General features: G+C 40.0%; 1 long non-coding RNA gene across 1 annotated transcript in view; it reads left to right on the top strand.

Annotated features, from left to right (window-relative positions):
• The window catches only part of LOC135361920 (uncharacterized), a 357,682-nt gene that overhangs the window by 283,784 nt on the left and 50,785 nt on the right, over positions 1-23,113 (top strand). Inside the window, exons 4-6 of the long non-coding RNA XR_010406089.1 lie at positions 1,806-1,916; positions 10,226-10,393; positions 16,561-16,643. This is a non-coding gene — a long non-coding RNA (uncharacterized LOC135361920). The remainder of the gene's footprint in view (positions 1-1,805; positions 1,917-10,225; positions 10,394-16,560; positions 16,644-23,113) is intronic.

Here is a 23,113-nt window from a genome sequence, read left to right as displayed (position 1 = left end):
TCTCTGTCTCTCATGAATAAATAAATAAAATCTTAAAAAAAAAAAAAAGAATTTTCCTAAGCTTTTGTACAGTAAAAGAGAGAACTTCTGGCTTAGGGGATTTGTGTACAGTCAATTCTACTCAAGGTGCCTTTTATTTCTAGGCCCATTTTAATTTATTTTTTCACTCAATGACAGATGCTTCCAGTTGTTTCTCAAGTGACATCCCCCCTTTTTTCCTTTAGGAGAACCTTCATTTTTAGCTGAGTATATTACCACTAAGAATAGAGAATTTATTCTCAGCCCCCTGGGTAACATGAAAGCATAAATGTTGGTCGGGACTTTGTGGAAGGCTGCTTAAAGAATGCAAGTTTCCTGAGGACACCATCGGCTTCCATACCAGCTCTGGATTTCCAAACTGTGGACTTCAACATGAGAGAATAAATCTTGGTGTGTTTAAAAGCACGATCTCTCAGTCTGGGGACTTGCAGCGAAACACAGTTCCTAACTGAACACACTTTCAAATTTAATTTGATAATCTTGTTTCTGATATTTCAGCATGCAAAAAATATTTTAAATTTTCAGTTTGTTATCTCTCAAGTTGGATGATTCAGTGATACCTCTTAGAGAAAAATCTTTATTTTGAAACATCAGTTGTTATCCCAAGGAATAGGAGATCTTTGATAGGAACACTTGTTAGTCCCTAGGAAACGATAGCGGTTTTCCATTTAGCAGGAAGTCTCTGCCTTTAATAAGCCTTTCCATGCAAAGGATTACAGAGGACGATGTAATTATTACCAAGAAGTTATGATTAATCTCGCTGCACATTTTTCCCGTCTCCCTTCATAATTAACCACTAGTGCTATTTTTTTTATCATTTTATGGTTCTAAAATATGATTCATAAGCAATATATTATTAGATTTACTTGTTTGGAGTCCATAAAATGGTAGGTTACTGTATTTTGTCTTTTGGGATCTGCTTTTTTCTCTCAAAATTAGGTTTCCAAGATTCATCCATGATTTAATGGGTCACTAAAGGCATGAATTAAGGTATAATTAGCTGTCATAATAGACAAACCCTGAAATCTCAATATTATAACACAATAGTTCATTTCTCGCCTGCAGAAAGTCTAAAAAGCACATGCTTTAATAGTGGATGGCTCTCATCTAAGTGGTGAATCAGGAACTTAGAATTCCTTCATCTTATCCTGTGCTATCCTCCACATATGGCTTCCTGGGTCACCATACTTATCTTCCCCCAAGCTGTTGAGGGAGGAAAAACATGCAGGACATTTCTGTAGATTATGACTGGAAATGAGACACATCACTTCCTCTGACGTTCCATTTGGGAAAGCTCAGTCGTATGGTGTGGCAGCCATGGAGATGTGCTTTTCATATCTCCCTCCAGCACAGAAGCTGCTGGAAGGAATTCAGTGAGCTGATGTCTTCCAGCTGCAGCACCTTTATTATCTATCCCAACATTTGAGCTAAGCCCATCTTCCCAGGCAGTTCCCAGCCAGTGACTCAGCACAGCAAGTGTACAAGGACCTGGACATTGCTGCCCCGTGCAGAATTTATCTATGGGCAATCTTTGTGCTGGAACTTCACATTGGGCTGCCCAAAACTTTCTCAAGGCTGCACTGCTGTCTGATATTCTTTTTACGCACAATCCTGTCTTCCCCTCTCCTTTCTCATTGGTCTGATCTGTGTCATGATTTGAAGGCTTTCCCTACCTACTCTTGCTCTGTCTGCCATTTCTTGTTCACAGGGCTCACCCTCAATAAAACTCTTGTATGCCTAATTCCACCATTGTGTTGTCTTCTCAGAGAATTCCAAATGATACCCATGATCACACATAAACATAAGTGAGGCTGGAAAATGCAGTTGAGCTGTATGACCAGAAAGAAGAGGAAAGAGGTGCAATGATCAGCTAATCAGTACGTGCCATAATTTACCTGTCATTTTTATTGATATATGATAATCCTTTTACAAATATACCACAATCTATTTTATTCATTTTCCTATAAATGGACAATTGGGTTTTTCTGAGTTTTGGGTTTTTTGTTTTTTTTTTTTTTTTACAATTACAAGTATTGCTGCCATGAAGAATCTTACATGTATTCTGGAGCATAGTTTTGAGAGTTTCCTTTAGTCATAGGTACTTACAGGTAGGATTGTTAAAATGTAAGATGTACACATGTTCAACTTTGTAAGATGATGCCCAATTATTTTCCAAGAAGCTGTATCAATTTATATGCATGGTAGCAATGTATAAGGGTTCCCTTTGATCTACCCTCCCTTCTTCATTAGTTTGTTACACTCTTAATTTTTGCCATTATTCCAAAAAATAAGATAACTTTGGAAATATATAACAGTTTTCCTCTGTCCTCCATATGTTCTAGGATCTGGTACAGAAGCTTTATAAACATTTGTCCCAGTGGGGCACCTGGGTGGCTCCATCAGTTAAGTGTCTGACTCTTGATTTCGGCTCAGGTCATGATCCCAGGGTTGTGAGATTGAGCCCTGTATTATGCTCTGCACCGGGTGTGGAGCATGCTTAAGAGTCTCTCCCTCTCCCTCTGCCCCCCCACCACACATGTGTGAGATCTCTCTCTCAAAAAAAGAAAAATTGTCCTAGTATAGCTAGCCCCTCTCTCTTAGCTCATTCTTAACATTCATCCCACTCATGTTTGTCTATGGTAGTTTTTTTTTTTTTCATTGCTACCATTCATCATTTTTTGCTTCCACATCAAGCATTCTTTGCTTTGTCTGTCTCTTTTAATACTCCCTAATTCTTTCATTATTAAAAACAAGATTTCATCTGACATTTTCTTTTGATTAAGATTAATCTCAGAACTCTCTTACTTAAAGAGAATTAAGGTCACATTAAATAAATAGAGGAAACTGGAGAAAAGGGAGCCACATAATGCACATAAACCAGCAAAACTCCATGGTTCTCCCATTCTCATACCCAACTCTCTGAATATATACATATATAAATATACACACACGAGTGTGTATATGATGCATGTGTCTATATATGATTGGGTAAATATATACATGTGTGTTAATACTTGCATATGTTATACACACAATACTATAACATTGATAAATATATATGCCTTATTTATTTGTGTATTATGTTTATGAATGCTACAGATATATGTGAGATAGGTAGATAGATTGATTCAAGGTACCTAACACAATGAAAAGTTATATGCCAAACATGTTGGCGTGTTGGACAACCTAGAAGAAATGGATTAATTCCCAGAAATCAACAACCTGCTAATACTGAATCATGAAGAAATCGAAAATCTGAACAGACCAACTACTTGTAGGGAGATTGAATCAGTAACCAAAATCTCACAAGAAAGTAAAGTCCAGGATCAGATGGCCTCACTGTTGAATTCTACCAATTATTTAAAGAAGAATTAATACCAGTTCTTCTCAAACTTTTTCAAAAAATGGAAGAGAAAGGAACAATCCAAACTCATTTTATGAATCCAGAATTACTTTGATGCCAAAGACTGACAAGAATACTACCAGAAAAGGAAATTACAGGCCAATAACCCTGATGAACATAGATGTAAAAATCCTCAACAAAATATTAGCAACCCAAATTCAACACTATATTTAAAAGATCATACACCATTATCAAGTGGAATTTATTCCAGGGATACAAGGTTGGTTCAACATACACAAATCCATAAATGTGAAGCATATCAGGAAGGATAAAAATCATCTAATTATTGCACTTGATGCAGAAAAAGCATTTGACAAAATTCAACATCCTTTCATGATAAAAACTCTCAATAAATTTAGAAGAAATGTATTTTGTACAACAAAATAAAGGCCACATATGAAAAGACAACAGCTAACATCATACTCAGTGGTAAAAATCTGAATCTTCCTCTAATATCAGGAAGACAAGGATGCCTACTCTTGACACTTTTATTCAACACAGTACTGGAAGTCCTAGCCAGAGCAATATGCAAGAAAAATAAATTAAAGGCAGCAAAATCAGAAAGGAAGAAGTGAAATCGTCTCTGTTTGCAGATGACATGATATTTTATATAGAAAACCCCGAAGATTATGTCAAAAATCTGTTGGAACTAATAAACAAATTCAGTAAAGTTGCAGGATACAAAATCAATCTACAAAAATCAGTTGCATTTCTATACACTAATAAGAAACTGTTGGAAAGAGAAATTAAGAAAATAATTCCATTTACAATAGCACCATAAAGCATAAAATACTTAGAAATAAATTTAACCAAGGTGGTGAAAGTTCTGTATACTGAAAACTCCAAAATAATGATGAAAGAAATTAAAGATGACACAAATAAATGGAAAGATATTCCATGCACATGGGTTGGAATAATTAATATTGTTAAAATGTTTATACTACCCAAAGCAATCTACAGATTCAGTGCAACCCCTATCAAATTCCAATGGCATTTTTCACAGAAATAGAAAAAAATGCCTAAAATTCATATGGAACCAGAAAAGCCTCTGAGGAACTAGAGCAATCTTGAGAAAGAACAAAGCTAGAGGAGGCATCAACTTCCTGATTTCAATGTGTATTACATAGCTTGAGTAATCCAAATAGTGTGGTATTGGAATAGAAACAGGCACAGAGATAAATAGAGCAGAATAGCACCATGCGTGTATGGTTGATTAATTTTTGACAAAGGAGCTAAGAATATACAGTGGAGAAAGTATAGTCTCTTTAACGAATGATATTAGGAAAACTAATACAGCTACATGTGAAAGAATGAAACTGGCCCTCTATCTTACACTATACACAGAAATCAACTTAAAGTGAATTAAAGACCTGAATGTAAGACCTGAAACCATAAATCTCCTAGAGGAAAATAAAGGGAGTAAGCTCCTTGATATTGGTCTTGTCAATGACTTTTTTCTTTTTTGGTGTGACACCAAAAGCAAAGATAACAAAAGGGACTATATCAAAGTAAAAAGCTCTTCACAGCAAAGGAAACCCAACTATCAACAAAATGAAAAGGCAGTATATGGAATGGGACAAAATATATGCAAAGCACATATCTGAAAAAGTGTTAATAGACAAACTACACAAGGAACTCCTACAACTCGGGACACCTGCGTGGCTCAGTCATTAAGCGTCTGCCTTCGGCTCAGGTCACGATCCCAGGGTCCTGGGATCGAGCCCCACATCGGGCTCCCTGCTCAGCAGGAAGCCTGCTTCTTCCTCTCCCACTCCCCCTGCTTGTGTTCCCTCTCTTGCTGTGTCTCTCTCTGTCAAATAAATAAATAAAATCTTAAAAAAAAAGGAACTCCTACAACTCAATAGTAAAAGAATCCCACAAATTACCCAGTTAAAAAATGGGCAAAGGATTTAAATAGATATTTTTTCCAATGAAGACACACAAATGGGCATCACGTAAAGGTGCTCAACATCACTAATCATCAGGGAAATGCAAATCAAAATCACAATGAGCTATCACCTCACACCTGTTAGAATGTCTATTATCAAAAAGATGAGATAACAAGTGTTGGTGAGGATGTGGAGAAAAGGGACTCCTGTACACTGTTGGTGGGAATATAAACTGGGGCAGCCACTCTGGAAAACAGTATGGAGGTTCCTCAAGAAATTAAAAATAGATCTACCAAAGGATCCAACAATCCCATTTCTGGATATATATCCCAGAGAAACAAATCATTATCACATAGAGATAGCTGTATTCATGTGTTTATAGTAGCATTATTCACAATAGCCAAAAGGTGGAAGCAACCCAATGATGGATGATTGGACAAAGAAAATGTGCTATATATACAATGGAATATTAGCCTTAAAAAAGAAGGAAGTCCTGTCAACAACATGGGTGAATGTGGAAGGCATTATACTAAGTGAAATAAGCCAGATAAGAAAAGATAAACATTGCATGATATCAGTTATATGTGGAATCTTAAAAAAAAAAAAAAAGTCTAACTCAGAGAACAGAGTAGAATGGTGTTTGTCGGTAGGATTGCCAAGGGAGAGTGAGTAAAATATGGTGAGATTGATAAAAGGGTATAAACTTTCAATTATAAGGTGAATACTGTCTGAAGATCTGGTATATACCGTGGTTAGTATAGTTAATGATATTGTACTTTATAACTGAAATTTGCCAAGAGAGTAGAACTTGAGTGGTCTCACCCCCAAAAGGGGGGGGAATATGTAAGGCGATAGATGTGTTAAATAATTTGATGGTGGGGATCTTTCACAATGTATACATATATGAAATCTTCATATTATATATACTATTTTTTACATACATTGTACATTTTATTTTATTTTTTTAAGGATTGTATTTATTTATTTGAGAGAAAGAGAGCATGAATGGGGTGAGGGGCAGAGGGAGAAACCTACTCCCTGCTGAGCAGGGAGCCTGATGCGGGGCTCCATCCCGGGACTCAAGGATCACGACCTGAGCCAAAGGCAGACGCTTAACCGACTGAGCCACCCAGGTGCCCCACACATTATACATTTTAAATATTACAACAATAAATTCGAAAAAATGAAGCTGCAAAAAAAATACCTGTTTTATGTTTCTCTCAATGATTTTAGACCCTTCTGTACATTACAAATATTTGTGAGTTTCTAACACTGGTTCTATGCTAACTTGCCAGATTAAGACATTTAAGGGGTGCTTGGGTGGCTCAGTTGGTTAAGCGTCTGCCTTTGGCTCAGGTTATGATCCTGGGGTCTTGGGATTGAACCCCGCATTGGGCTCCCTCCTCAACAGAGAGCCTGCTTCTCCCTCTCCCTCTGCTGCTCCCCCTACTTCTCCCCCTGCTTGTGCTCTCTCTCTCTCTGTCAAATAAATAGATAAAATCTTTTTTTAAAAAGACATTTAATATATCAGTGGATCTTAGTTTCTTCAACTGTAAAATTCATGGGTTCATTCATTCATTAATGAGTACCTTCTTTATGCCAATCATTCTTCTAAGCAATAGAAGTACATTATAGTTATTATAAAAGATAAGTTTTCTAATATACTATGATTCTCTTATTACATTCATTCATGTCACCTATGTAATTGAAAGAGAAGCAATTCTGTGAAACTTATTGTCAGAACTCATGAGCCGTCCCTGACTGTAGGGAGGACAGCTTGAAGGTAAAGATGGGAGAAGTTTCAAAACTGGTTCTGGCAGTGAGTTAAGCCCCTGTTTGCTAGATTCAGAAGAGAGAAAGGATGAGGGTATTTCGTTGCTGACGTGAGACTATGATCGTGCCGCATGTGTGTTGAGGCAGGAAGGGTAAATTGTGGGTGCACAAGCGCTGTTGGTAGGCTGCCACATGGTGAGCTCAGTCAAGAAGATGATCAGATGGGAGGCAGTTGAGACAGAAAGAATCAGGGAGGGCACTAAGAAGCCGATGTCCCGCTGAGAAGGAGAAATGGTCCTCCAACAATAATCACGCCACCCAGTTCTAGAAGACTCTGAGTTGGCCAAGATGAGGAGGTAAAGCTAGCCACCAAGGTCCTTCCTTCAGGTTGTCAGAACTCCCAGTTCCTTTTGTCCATCCTTAAAGCGGTAGCCAATCTGGGATTGGCTCTGCCAGTTAACAGAAAGTCAGGAAACACAAAGGACTCACTTTGCCCGAGGAGCTAAGAAATAAACCGATTTTGTTTTGTGTTTTAGAGAAAAATAAAATGGTTTACAATCATTTTGTGTTTAAAGGAAATGAGAGATGTACGTGGTAGGAGAAAATGACGCTGCTGGTCCCAGGGAAACCTTATAGGAAAATAGTGTTCTGCAGGCATCCAGCTGATCTGGAGAATTCCTGTGGAGCCTGGTAAAATAGTGGGCCTGTCCTAGCTCAAGCTCAGTGCCATGTCTGGAACCACGAAGAAAGGGGAAATTCCATTCAGATACTTTCAAGAGCATCCAATTTTTAAAATTTAGCTATGTGATGTCCCACTGATTCTGATTCCATCAGCAACTAAATCTCAGTTCTCATGAGGGAAAGCAACACAACTCACCACTTGGGCCCGGAGGCTCACTCCCATGGACAAAACGAGCCCCTTCTTTTAATTAAATGACCCAATACTTACAGATGAGACTTAGGCTGCTCAGGCTGCCATAAAAGAATACAATATACTGGGTGGCTTAAACAACAGAAATTTCTTTTCTTACAGTTTTGGAGGCTGGGAGTTCAAGATCAAGGGACCAGCATAGTCAGTTTCTAGTGAGAGTGCTTTTGCTGGCTTGTGGACATCATGTCTCTGTGTGTCCACTCGGCCTCTTCTTTGGGCATGCACAAGGGAAAATTTGCAAGCTCTCTGGTGTCTCTTCTTATAAGGGGGCTCGTTCTATTTTGAGGGCCCTGCTCTTATGGCCCCATCTAACCCAAATTGCATCGCAAAGGCCCCACCTCCAAATACCATCCCATTGGGGGTGGCGTAGGGCTTCAACATATGAATTAGGGGGACACAAGTCACTTCATAGTAGGATGTACTTGATTCTTGTCAACTTTACCTACAGATAAATGGACAGGGGTATGGGGCTTTTTGGCTGTTGTCTTGGTAATTTTTTTTTAACTTTTATTTTTTAAGTGATCTCTGCCCTCAACGCTGGACTCAAACTCATGACCCGGAGATTGAGAGTCGCATGTTCCACTGACTGAGCCAGTCAGGCGCCCTTGCCTTGGTCTTTATTAAAGAATAGAGATTTCTAGAAAGTCTAGAAATACCTAATGCCATGTAGCAGCTACTTAGGCTTAGGGCTTAGTGTCAGGAACCGCCTTGGTTTTCATTCTCTTATATCTGAACTCAGTTACAATTATCAACTTGTTACCAACTTTGCTTTTAGGCCGTACATCCTAATGAGTCAAAGGAACAAAGTGGCCTGTTACATCCAGAACTGATTTGACGTTCACAGCTAGACCTTAATATTATTTAGGTGCTGGTCTGCTGCTGGGCTATTTTGTTCTCTTCTTGGACACAATCTTACAGAACATTAACCATCAACAAGATTACTCTGAGAGCATGATAACATGAAAGGTCATTTCATAATTTTGTCTAAGCACAGAGAGAATCAGGGTTACTGTGCCTCCCACAAAACCCCCAATCATAGGATTCTCCCCACTTTCTTTCAGCATCCAATTTAAAGTGAACCCCAGGCTAGGACGCCTGGGTGGCTCAGTTGGTTAAGCGTCTGACTCTTGATCTCGACAAAGGTCTTGAACTCAGGGTTGTGAGTTCAAGCCCCATGTTGGGCTCCACACTGGGTGTGGAGCCTACTTAAAAAAAAAAGTGAACCTTGTTTCCTCAGTCCCTCCCTCAAATAACGCAGCCCAAACCCAAATTCTATAATAAGTTCTTTGCATCACCATCTTACTGAGATATCTTATGGTTCCCCATGATGTGTGTTCTCTCTTACCACAAGGAGTAATGAAATCCAACTTGTTCAACTATAGATGTGTTCCTAGTGGGTGTTTGTCTGAAGGACATTAACATTAGGGTACACTTGACTCTTGAACAGCATGGGTTTGAACTGCACTGGTCCACTTGTATGCAGATTTTTTTTTTACAGTATGGTACTGTGCATGTATTTTCTCTTTGTTTTGCTTTTCTTAATAACATTTTCTTTTCTCTAGCTTACTTCATTGTAAGAATACAGTGTATAATACATATAACATACAAAATATGTGTTAATTGACTATGTTATGGGGAAGGCTTCCAGTCAATAGTAGGCTAGTAATAGTTAAGTTTTTGGGGTGTCAAAAGTTATACAGGGATTTTCTTTTTTTAAAATATTTTTTAAGGGGCGCCTGGGTGGCTCATTTGGTTAAGTGTCTGACTTCAGCTCAGGTCATGATCTCAGGGTCCTGACATCGAGCCCTGCATCAGGCTTCCCACTCAGCGGGGAGTCTGCTTCTTCCTCTCCCTTACCCTCAGCCCGGCCACCCCACTCATGTGCATGTACATGCATGCTCTCTCTCTCTCTCTCAAATAAATATTTTTATATTTTTATCTCTGCACCCAATGTGGGGCTCAAACTCATGACCCTGAGATCAAGAGTCACCTGCTGTCCCGACTGAGCCAGCCAGGTGCTCCCTATACAGAAATTTTCAACCGCATGTGGGATCATCCCTTTTAACCTGCCACATTGTTCAAAAGTCAACATATTTCTGGTTTCAGATAGAAAACAGGATAGAAGTCTGACCTTCAGTTGACAGCAGTTTATGTACTAAGAAGTGTTATTTTTCCAATCCTCTTCTGCAGATCCTCTTTCTACTGGCTGGATCACTGCTGGTGTGTCAGGTGCTAAGCCCTGGCTCCATCTATTCATCCTGATCTGTATTTCATGCATCATGCTGGCCCTGTGCTGTCTTCTGCCAACCCTGTAGAGTTCCTTGCCTGATATACATTCCCAGGACTGGTACTTGACAGGTAGGAACCCGGTCTCTTTCCTTGAAGTCTAGACAGTGTAGATGCTCCACTGGGTTATTCAGAGTTAAACTATTTTACTCACAAAAAGACTGCCTTTACCCATTCCATTCTCCTGACATGTGCTGGAGTCACATCAAAAGAGACAGAAATGTATTTGTTCAATTAGTCAAGCAAATTTGAATTAGGTGCCTAGGGTGGGTAGAGCACTGTGTAAGGTTTATTTAGAGCCCCAGCCAGGAAGATGAAACAATTTTTCTCTCCAAGAAGCTTTCTGTTGGGAAAGATACACACAATCACATCAGGAAGCAAAGTGAAATGCTAAAATATAGGAAAAAGAAAAGTGCAGATGATTTCAGTATAATTTTAAGGGGGATTGGTCCCAATATTTCCTTATTTCATTGGAATTTTATCCTCCCAAATAAATGGAAAATTATATTTACTTCTGCTTGTTTCTCTGACTGTTGCAATAAACAGAATATTATGGAGATGTGGGGTACAATTGATTTCCATAATGTGTAAGAAGTTTCAAAATATGAGTGTTTGATTTCTTAGGATCTCCAATTGTATCTTAATAAGTACTATAACCTAGTGATTCTCTGAGACACACTGATTTCTCAAGATTTTTCTTAACGTCTTAGAGTAGACTGTAAAAGAACTTAAAATAAAAAAAATTAAAACCCAGAACTGGGGTAACAGTAGTTGGTTTCCAAATTTTATTTTTCCAAGCTAGGGTAGTGTGATACGATGAGAGAAGATTCTGGAGCTATACTGTCTGGATTTGAATTCAGACCCCACTCTTTAACTAGCAGTATGACCTTTAGAAAGGATTTGATTTACCTCTGCCTCATCTATAAGACAAGGATGATAATAGTGCCTACTTAATAAGATTTATGTAAGGATTAAATGAGTTAATTATATAATGTATTTAGACCAGTGATGGGCACCTAGAAAGCACTGTATACATGCAACTATAACTATTATTAAAAGCTTTAAATAATAATACATGGTGGTTACCACCAACATTCTGTTACAAATCAAATGAGGTTTAACACACATAAAATGAGATCTAACAATAAAGATGGAATCATTACATTTCCCTTTTAATTTAATTTAATTTTTCAATTCTCTGGATCCTGATGAATGCTTTATCATGGACCAGCATTCAGGCACTTGAGAGACATTGACTTGTAAAAATAATGAAGTGTAAACATAACGCAAAAATAAAAAGTCTAAATATTATGTTTCAAATAGGAAAACACAGAGAGATCATCAAGCTAGTTATGAATAGTAAAACCAAAAGTAGAAACCATACTTCCCAATTACCAGGCCACTGCTGTTGGGATTAACTCTCCGTACTAGCAATGCAATACAAGTTGTGATCATCATTAGTCCTGTTACCAGATACTTCCAGTTCTCCTGGGCATGTTGTCGAAGCAAATTTCCCTGACCCTTTGAAATTAGGTGGAGACGTATGATTTGCTCTGACTGATGAAATGTGAACAGAAGGAATGTGTGTTGCTCCTGAGTAGAAGCTTTAAGAGCCAGTGCATGATTCACTGCACTCCGGTTCACCTCAGCAAATGGGCAGGTATAGAGCTGGAGTCCCCCTGAGCCTGGATTACTGAGAACAACAGCGAGCGGAACCCTCTGCTGACCTACAGTGAACACTCAGTGTGAATAAGAGCCTTTGTTGTTTTAAGCCATTGAGATTTGAGGGCTGTTACTAGGGCACAGTATAGCTGCTCCTCTTTGATATATATGTGGTTGTGTTTATAGATGCATATATACCCTCTCCCCTTTGACACACACACACACACACGCACACACGCACACCAGAAGGAAGTTGACTTTCACCTGGAATTCTACCCACTCCAACTGAAATAGCATTGTCTCCGTGGCACCTTCCTTCACGCTTCTATTCCCCTTGCATACCAACGTTACAGGCAGCTCTAATTCAAGCACAGAATTTGTTTGCAAGTGATGACCCTCTTGGAATCATTGCCAATATATTACCTACTGACAAATGTGTTCTTTGTATATGGATAGCTCCCTTGGTGCCCCCAAAAGCTCAGGAGAGAGGAAAATGCAAAGATAATCTGCTGAAGAACAACCTCTTCTTCCACTTAAAAACTGATCTTGGAAAAGCCAGGCTCTGCATAACCTGCTAGAGTTAAATTAGAGGTGGTTGGGGGCACCTAGGTGGCTCAGTCAGTGAAGCGTCTGCCTTCAGCTCAGGTCATGATCCCGGGGGCCTGGGATCGAGCCCCACGTTGGGCTCCCTGCTCGGCGGGGAGCCTGCTTCTCCTTCTCCCACTCCCCCTGCTTGTGTTCCCTCTCTCGCTGTGTCTCTCTGTCAAATAAATAAAATCTTAAAAAAAAAAAAAGAGTATGTACATGCAAAACTTACACCGAACATTATCCTTAATGGTAAAATATTGAGGGATGCCTGGGTGGTTCAGTGGGTTAAGCATCTGCCTTCGGCTCAGGTCATGATCCCGGGGTCCTGGGATCGAGCCCCATGTTGGGCTCCCTGCTTGGTGGGGAGCCTGCTTCTCCCTCTCCCACCTGCTCATGCTCTCTCTCTCAAATAAATAAATAATAAAATCTGAACAAAAAATTGGAGGTGGATGTTCAGGCCTTCATGATGCTGAGATTCAAAGTCAAATGGTCACTGCATTGGCACTGCACCTACTCACACACAGTGATGCTCATTCCCATTTACAGTGAGAGGTTATATACCTATAGACAGAGGATTCTATATTGTTTTCTCCAGCAGAACCTCAGTCCCCCATCCTTCATTGTGTTCTGAATAATTTTATTCTATTTATTTTGAGTTGGTCAGGGAAAGTCAGTGGAGAGGGTATCATATGTAATAATGGTTGTCAACCCTCATTGCACATTGGAATCACCTTGTAAGTTTTAAAATTATAGATGCCTAGGCCCCGCCCTCAGATACTCTGGTTTAATTGGTCTGATGTGTGTCACAGACCTGAGAATTTTGTTTAAATCTGTTTAGATGATTTTTTTAAAAAGATCTTATTTATTCATTTGACAGAGAAAGACACAGCTAGAGAGGGAACACAAGCAGGGGGAGCGGGAGAGGGAGAAGCAGACTCCCTGCCGAGCAGGGAGCCCGATGCGGGACTCGATCCAGGGACTCCAGGATCATGACCTGAGCCGAAGGCAGTCGCCTAACCAACTGAGCCACCCAGGCGCCCTGTTTAGATGATTTTAATGTATAAATGGCTTTAAGAAGATTGTGTGGGTTTCCCAGGAGACAGACTGATGGAGATATGCATGTTGACAGTTTATTTTGGAATACCCTGGAGCTCAGCATTAGTTGGGCAATTAGGAAGTAGGTTTGCCAATGGCAAGATTTCATTCCTTTTTATGGCTGAACAATATTCCTTTAGAATTGTGGAATCACTATATTGTATACCTGAAACTAATATAGTGCTGTATGTTAATTATACTGGAAGTTAATTAATTAATTAGCCACTTAGTTAATTACCCAAAGAAGCAGATTTGACAGAGGGAGAGGTTTAACCGTGATATAGTCACAACAAAGGCCTCAGGTGACTCTACGGGAAGCTCCAGAACTGGGATGGCCCTTTAGAGTTGTCCTGAATTGAGGCAAGGGGGCAGCACTTCACTTGTTTTGCAGTAACTAGTCGTTGGATTTGGTCATTGCTCTGGAAAAGGGGCGTGATGTTGGGCAATAAACAAGACAGACAAGGTCTGTACCATCCTGGATTTTACTCCATAATTGGGGAAGTCAGAAATAAGTACATAAATAGAGAAACAATATAATTAATGAGGACTGGTACTATTAATGAAAAAATTAAAGGACGGTAGTGACTGGGAGAGGCAGCATAATGTTGAGGTTAAGGACAAGAACCCTAAAGCCTGACTGGTTGTGGTCCAATCCTGGCATTGCCATTGCTTGCTAAGACCCGAGGCAAATTAAAGCCTTTGTGATTTATTTTATAGAGTTTCCTCATCTATAAAATCAGAATCACAGTAACCAATTTACAAAGTTGTTGTAAGGACTAAATTAGTTAACTTGGGTTGTTTCTGGTTATTCGAGAGTGCTTGGCACATAGTTTCCAGAAAGGGTTAGTAGTTAGGATTATTGTTACAGGGCAGAGAGCAGGGTGGTTAGGGAGGACCTTGTTGAGAAGGTGGCATTGGATCACCTTCTCATTATTCAAACTGAATGATGAGATAGAGACCGCTCTGAAAATGTCACAGAATGTCACGATAACAGACAAAAAGAAGAGCAAGTAAGAGGCTCTGAGTGGGGAAAGACGTTGGCTTGTTACAGGAACAGAAAGAAGGCCAATGTATTCAGAGTGTGTGAGGAAGGGAGGTTTGAAGCCTGAGAAGTAGGTATGACATAATAAGAAATGTGTATTTGGTTTTTTCCCCAGTTCCTGAACACAGAGCTCTATAACCTTTAAAATTTCATGAGGTGTAATTCACATATCTTGTTATTCCTCAAAGTCCCTCTCAACCATATTTGAGTTTATGCTAATGAGGTTACCCTTGGTGGGCTTCTAGAGAGCTTCGGGTTGGGGGCTGGTTGCCAGAGGAACCAGCCATGTGATTAGAGAGTCTCAACTTTTAGGTACACCCCTGGACCTCTGAGGAGGGGAGATGGACTGGGAGTGGAGTCAATGATTTAATCAATCATGCCAATGAAATGAAGCCTCCATAAAACCCCTAAGTGATAGGGTTTGGAGAACTTCAGAGTTGGTGAACACATCCATGTGCTGGGAGGATAGTGCATCCCAACTCCATGGGAACAGATGCTCTTGTGCTCAGGACCCTTCTGGACCTCACCCTAGGTACTTCTTCCTCTGGCTGTTCATGCATATCCTTTATAATAATTCACTTATATCCTTTATAATGAACTGGTGATGTCTTTTAAAGATTTATTGATTTATTTGAGAGAGAGAGAGAGAGTATGTGTGTGAGCAGTGGGGAGGGACAGAGGGAGAGGGAGAGAGAATCTTAGGCAGACTTTGTGCTGAGCAGCAGAGCCCGACATGAGGCTCAATCTCATGACCCTGAGATCACAATCCGACCAAAACCAAGAGTTGGGCGCTTAACCAAGTGCACCACCCAGGCGCCCCAATAAACTGGTGATATTAAAGTATCTTCCTGAGTCCTGTGAGTCATTTTAGCAAATTATCAAACCTGTAGGGGGGTTGTGGCAATACCGTCTTTGTAGCCAAGTCACACGGAACTGTAGTTACCCTGGAAACCCAATACTGGTGACTGGCAAAGTGAGGGTTGGCTTGTGGGGCTGTGCCCTTAAAACTGTGGAGTGTGACACTAATTCTGGGTCATTAGCATCAGAATTGAAGTGAAGGACATGCAGTTTGTGTCTGGAGTTGGAGAACTGTTTTTTTTTTTTTTTTTTAAAGATTTTATTTATTTATTTGAGAGAGAGAGAGAATGAGAGAGAGCAAGCACATGAGAGGGGGGAGGGTCAGAGGGAGAAGCAGACTCCCTGCCAAGCAGGGAGCCCGATGCGGGACTCGATCCCGGGACTCCAGGATCATGACCTGAGCCGAAGGCAGTCGCTTAACCAACTGAGCTACCCAGGCGCCCTAGAGAACTGGTTGTTGATGTGGAAAACCTCCACACATTTGGTGTCAGAAGTGTGAGAAAAAACAGCTCAGTAAGCTCTGACCAGATGAGATTGGGCAGCAATAAAGACTTATTACCCATTTTTGTGTGTATATCACTGTCACCACCCTCCCCCATCCCAGATGTTGGCTACTTTTGTAAAGGGCCTATTGTGGATGCTGGGATATACTGCCTAGATGCCCCCTCCAGGACTGAAGTACCCATTCGCCCAGCTGCTGGGAGCACAACTGGCACAGAAGTCTCAGCTGTCAGCAGTCTTCCCTGGAATTCCTGTTGGCATGAGAGAGATGCTTCACCCAAAATTATACCTTCCTTCCAGGGAAAGCCTGCATCCAGTGGCTGGTTGATTTCAGGGTATAAAAGCCCAGCTCACTTGCCCCAATGGGGGACCACTCAATCAAACCATTTCAGCTTCAGAGTTCCCTACTAATTGGGCTGAGGCCTTTCTTGTCACTACATCACAGCCTAATGTTGCCCATTGCCCAATCTTGCTTCCTTCTTACCTTTCACAGGTGCTGATCCCAAGATTAATCCCATAACGTTACTGATGCTAATCTTCATCTCAGAGCCTCCTTTTTTGGGACCACAACTTGTAGTAAGTACCATGTCTAACACATCTTACATCCAGTGCTGTGCACATATCCCAGAACATCAACAAATATTTGTCACATTAATAGATGCATAATAGCAAAGGGTAGTAGTGGATATCAAGATGGGCTGGGAGACAGTGTTGGTGGTGGGCTGAGTGATGCAAAGTAGGTGAGACAATGGAGTATCATAAAAAGGAGGCCCAAGCCCAGGAGGGGGATGAAACCTTCCAGTCTTCTTTCTGAGTTCAGCATAGGACTTAAGCCAGCATATATTTATTTGAACTACCAGTGCAGCAGTTTTGACGGATGAATACAAACTTGTGTGACCACCAAAATATCAACCATTTACCTTTGGGGGCCCTTTCGTCTGTGTTACCCTAAGCCAAGAGGCAGAACGTGGTCATTTTATTGGTTATGTGACCTCTTCCTCCTCAGCTCATCTAACAAACCCCAAATCCTGAGATATGAAAGTGAGATGGCTGCCAGAGGAGGGGTAGCTGATTTCAACAAGCTCAAAGAGCATGTGGTAATGCAGAGTGCTTCCTGATGTGCATACAGGTGACAGTGATCAAGAGCGGGGACATGGAGTGACCACAAAAGCATTATCAGTTCACCAAGGTGGTCAGTCAACTTAGAGCCTTATCTGGCTAGACAGATTAGTCAGACAGATATGAACGTGCTCCAGTCCCCATGCTTCAGCTAAAAGTGGAATGTCGGGGCTCCCTAACAGGTGTTGTCACAGTTCAAAGGGTGGCATCAGACTGCTATCCACACTCTTGAGCCAGCCCTGGGTGACTGAGTAGAAGAAAACAACATGCTTCCTCTCATTACTGCGACAGTCACAGTGAACAAAGCTATATAATACCTGGGATCATATGTATTTCCTGGAGTGAGGTTCAGCACAAGTGAAGACTAGTTGGGTAGGCATGACCCCCAGCAAAACCTAGTGCTCCACTCACCCACCCTGGGTGCCTTCCCAGCCCTTCCCCATCTCCTTCCTCTCAGGAACTGCTTCCATGTACTTCCACTCCCTATTGTGATTTCCTGTTTGGGAAGGTGTTTGTGTGTGTATGTGTGTGTGTATTTATGTGTATTAAAATATAACTACATAAGTTCAAGCCCCACGTTGGGTGGAGAGATTACTTAAAAATAAAATCTTAAAAAAATATATAACTACATAAAGTGCATAAATCTTAAATGTACAGCTCAATGAAATTTTACATGTGCATACACCTATATAACCACCACCTCATATTAAGATATAGAACATTTCCAGCTTCCCAGAAGGCTCTCTTATGTACTTTCCCAGCAAATCCTGCAAAGGTGACCATTATTTTGACTTCTGTTGTTGTTGATTATCTTGTCTGTTTTTGAAGTTCTTGGAAGTGGAATTATACAGCATGTGCTGTTTTATGACTAACTTCTTTTGTTTAATTATTTGATGGTGAGTGGCGCCTGGTGGCTCAGTCAGTTTAGCATCTACCTTCGGCTCAGGTCATGATCTCAGGGTCCTGAGATTGATCCCTGCATCAGGCTCCTTGCTCAGTGGGGAGCCTGCTTCTCCCTCTCCCTCTGCTTGCCACTCCCCCTGCTTGTGCTCTCTCTCTGTCAAATAAATAAATAAAATCTTTAAAAAAATAATTTGTGAGATTTTTGTAAGTGCTGGTGGCAGAGGTTTGAGCTTTTCCATTGTTGTGAATAGTTATTGTATGTGTATATATATCAATTTATTGCTCAATTCTATTTAATTGACTGTTTATGTTTACCTGTTACAAATAACCTTGCATTGAACAATCTTGAACATGTCTTTTGGTGAACATAAGCACTCATTTCTCTTGTGTATATACTCAGTTGTAGAATTGTTCATGTAAAAGGGATAGGATGTTTTGAGCTTTACTAGAAACTACCAAACAGCTTTCAAAGTGGTTGTATAATTTTACACTCGCATCAGCAATGTATGAGATTTCTCATCAATCTCCATTCTCACCAAACTCAGTATTGCCAGTACTTTTAAGTTTGAACATTCTAGTGGGGGCATCTGGGCAGTATTTTATGATCTAGACTCTTACCTTCCTTTGAAGTTCAAATTTACCCACCCCATTTTTTAAACAAAATAGGAATTATAGAGAACAAACCGATGGTTTACCAGAGGGGAGGTGGGGGTGGGATGGGTGAAACAAATGATGGGAACTAAGGAGCACACTTAACAGTGATGAGCACCGGGTGATGTACGGAAGTGTCACATCGCTATATTGTACACCTGAAACTAATATTCCACTGTATGTTAACTAACTGGAATTTAAATAAAAACTTAAACAACAACAACAAAACAAAAATAATAAATGAGTAAAAAAGCAAGAAAGAGGGCTCCTGGGTGGCTCAGTTGGTTAAGCGACTGCCTTCGGCTCAGGTCATGATCCTGGAGTCCCTGGATTGAGTCCCGCATCGGGCTCCCTGCTCAGCAGGGAGTCTGCTTCTCCCTCCGACCCAACCCCCTCTCATGTGCTCTCTCTCATTCTCTCTCTCTCAAATAAATAAATAAATAAAATCTTAAAAAAAAAAGCAAGAAAGAAATAGTAAGGTAGGATGTGCTCACTGACTACATACATGTAACAAGCAGTAGTCAATGGATATCATTCAAAACTGATAAAATAAATAGAAGCCTATGTAAAGTAAAATGGGACTAACAGCAATATCAAAGGAAATAGTATTATGAAAACCAATGGAACAAAAAAATACAAATTCCATAAATAGCAAAAGAATTTGAAAAATAATAAAAGGAAACAGACTGCATAGAGAAACATGGTAAATATGGGATCATACCACAGGAAAAATAAAATTACAGAGTTGAGATCACATATATTAGTCATATTAATACATGTAAAAGAGCTTAAATCACCTTCTAAAAGAAAGGAATTTTCCAGTTGATGTTCAAAAATTATTTTGCTTGTGCTACATACACAAACATAATAAACAAAGTGATTCATAAAGATTGAAACATGTAAAGTATAGCAAAAATATACAAACAAACCAAAAAAAAGGTGTTTCAATCCTCATACCAGACAAAGTATGCAAGGAGAAATAGAAACACAATAATAATAGATAAATTTAACACACCAGTTGCAGCCCAAGACAAGTCACGTGGACCAAAAAAATCAGTAAAGATGTGGAAGATCCAGAAAACATCATTAAGTTAGGTCACGTGGACTTCGAATTTTTCACTCAAATGTTCAAGAATATGCCTTTTTCAACCACACATGAAAATTCATAAAAAATAAACCATAAATTATGTCACAAAAATCTCTCAGTATGTTTCATAAAGTAGAAAGAATATCACAGAATTTCCACAGTGCCATAACAAAATCAGATAACAAATAGGCCCTTTCACTTGAGAATTTTAAAACTCTATAAATCACCCTATTGTAAAATAAGAAATATAAATCAAAACTGTAGAATTTCTTAAATGTAATCATAATGAAAACATATATTAGAATATGTGGGAAACAAACTAGTGAACAGTTCAAAGACTACATTGCCTTAAATCTGAGCAATAAAAATAAAAGAATGCATATACATGAACTCAAATCTATAAAACCAACAGCATTGTAATTCAGAAGAAATCAGACCGAACGAATCAATAGAGATAACAAGAGGTATGAATGAAGCACAAACCAGAAAAACAGCAGGAATAATAAATAAATCAAAATGCTGCCCTGCAAAAGTAAAAAAAAAAAATAGACAAACCACTAATTATCCTAATTAAGAAAAAAGGGGAAAAGTCACAAATAAGCACAATAAAACCTGACAAGGAGGGAGGAAACATTGAGATAGAAGGACTTCTTAACCATGAGACTACTGTCTTTGCGGCCGCCAAACACTAGATGTAGGAGAGCTGACTGAAGTAGGTACTGCTCTCAGCACCAAAGTTAACTTCTGCACCAGGAGCTCAACTCTCCTGCTCCTGTCTCCCTTGACACCTAGATGCTTCTGCAAGGACCCTACCCTGGAAAGTGGACTAGGCATGGAAACTGCTCACCACCAAATCAAATCAGCACTAGTATGTTTGAGTGACATGACTGTGCCCTAGCTAAAAGGAACCTGTGGGGGTGAGTGGCATGGGTTCTAATGAAGAGAGATGAGATTTGAATTCTCCAGACATTCAGAGGTGTCCAAAACGTTCTGGGCAACCATGGCAAGTATTAACTTCAAACGTTCTGCTTCATGCCTGCTTCATGAGGAATTACAAAATTGTTTGTTTTTGTAAATAATTAGAAACAACCTAAATACCCATCATTGGAGAGATGGTTAATTCAATGATGAAAAATTCTTACTTTGGTATGCTATGTAAAAATAAAAGATGGTGAAAGTTCTGTGTGTGTTTTCAAGGAATAGTATCTAGTAAGGCTTTATGTAAACAAATTCTAGATATGGAAATAGATGCACCTATATGCACATATATGTTTGTGAACCTTAATAGCATGCTCCTATTCATATTCATAAACATATGCAAATATATGCATATGATTCTATACAAACACAGAAAAAGGACTGAACAGATATACATCCAGCTGTTAAATCTGATTACCTTTCGGTGGGAGAGACTGGGTTGAGTGTTAGAGGCACAAAAAATGGAACATTCATATTTAATTCCCTATGACGTTTAATGTATAAATTTATTATCATAAGACTATATTTGTGTTTGGCTAGTGAATTTCTAAAACATTAAATTTATGGGGAGGATAAAGATTTAGAATATAAATAAGTAGCCCATATGATCTACAAATTTGACTCCAAGGTTCTTTTTTTTTTTAAGATTTTATTCATTTATTTGAGAGAGCGTGTGAGAGTATGAGCAAGGGGGGGTTGGTGTGGGGAGCAGCAGAGAGAGGGAGAGGCAACCTCCTTGCTGAGCCAGGTGACCTAAGCCAAAAGCAGATGCTTAACCTACTGAGCCACCCAGGCGCCCCAACTCCAAGGTTCTTAATGGCCAAAGTAAAAATGGCAATGTGCTCAGTTGCAGAAGTCACCTTGTCCACAAAGGGGGAGAAATTACTGCTACTCTGGCACATCAAATTTTACCTGGTATGAAGGTTTTGTGGTATAATACAAAATAAATATTTGGTCTTTGTCCCTGTTTCCTGGCACAGAGCTCCTAAAACCCTTGGAATCTTCTGAGTGATCAGAGTGTCTTCTTTATGCCAATGAGGTGGCTGGGGCCCCTAGACTGCTTCAGGGGCCTGTGTCACCAGAAACACCAAGCCATGGTTAGAGGGTTAGAACCTCCAGCCTCTTCTCTTCCCACCTCCAGGTAAGGGAGAGGGCCAGAAAATTGGGTTCAATCACCAATGGCCAGTGATTTAATCAATCATACCTACATAATGAAACCCCTATAAAAACCCTAAATGACAGGGTCCGGGGTGTTCCCAAGTTGGTGAACACATTGATGTGCTCTGAAGGTGGCTAACCCGGAGAGGGCATAGAAGCTCCACACCCCTTCTCCCCCAGTACCTTGTCCTATCTATTTGGCCATTCTGCGTTGTATCCTTTATAATAAACCAGTAATGGTAAGTAAAGTACATTCCTGAGTTTTGAGTCATTCTATCATATTACTGAATCTGAATTTAGCTATCAAATTCATAGCCAGCCAGTCAGAAGTATGGGCGACAACCTGGGACTTGACATTGACGACCGAAGTAGGGGCAGTCTTGTGGGACTGATCCCTTCACCTATGGGGTCCATGCTAACTCTGGGGAGTTACCATCAGAATTGGGTTGAATTGTCGGATATCCAGTTGGTGGTTTTGGAGCATCAGAGAAATGGTGGTGGAAAAGACACCACATATTTGGTGTCAAGAGAAAACAAACGTGTGACGTATGGACAACTTTTTCATATGTGTCTCTAAGTAGGAGTATTGAGCAACATACGTGACAGTTTTCTACAGATTAACATCTACCTTAGATGCAGTAGTGGAAAAGGTCCAGCCTGAGGAAGCGATCCTGCAAGGACTACAGTTCTTCCACTTAGTACCTTCCTCTTGTTAAATAGCATGAGTGGCCATCAGGGAAAGGAGCAACAGAGGAAGGACAGTCCCAGGCGTACTGTCAACCTGGATCGAGTTCTAACCACAAATACCCAAATGGAACTTCATTGGTAAGGATAAAACACTGGTCAGATCACCTCCAGCAACTTCTTCCAACATTAGTGTTTTATACTAAGACCAGGGCTCATTTAATAACCACCAGCTTCTTTATGGTCAGGTTTAATGATTTGAAATAATACATATTTATGTTACCCCCTCTCATTGTCAACAACTTCTACTAGGCACTCTCCAGATGGAGAACTAAGTATGGAGCAGACACTGTTGATACCCTGTCTCGTATTTCTTTGGTCTGCCTGAGTTCACCTGCAGATGCAAATAGAGAACGTTCTCAGCACCTGTTAACTTCCCAATGTAAGCACCTGTGTCTGTCTGCTT

The sequence above is a fragment of the Mirounga angustirostris genome, unplaced genomic scaffold (genome assembly GCF_029215605.1).
Source record: "Mirounga angustirostris isolate CCGP_5_RB_7025 unplaced genomic scaffold, mMirAng1.0.hap1 SCAF_11, whole genome shotgun sequence".
NCBI lineage: Eukaryota > Metazoa > Chordata > Mammalia > Carnivora > Phocidae > Mirounga > Mirounga angustirostris.
The sequence above is the reverse complement of the archived record's forward strand: the minus strand, read 5'-3'. Positions and strand labels throughout refer to the sequence as shown.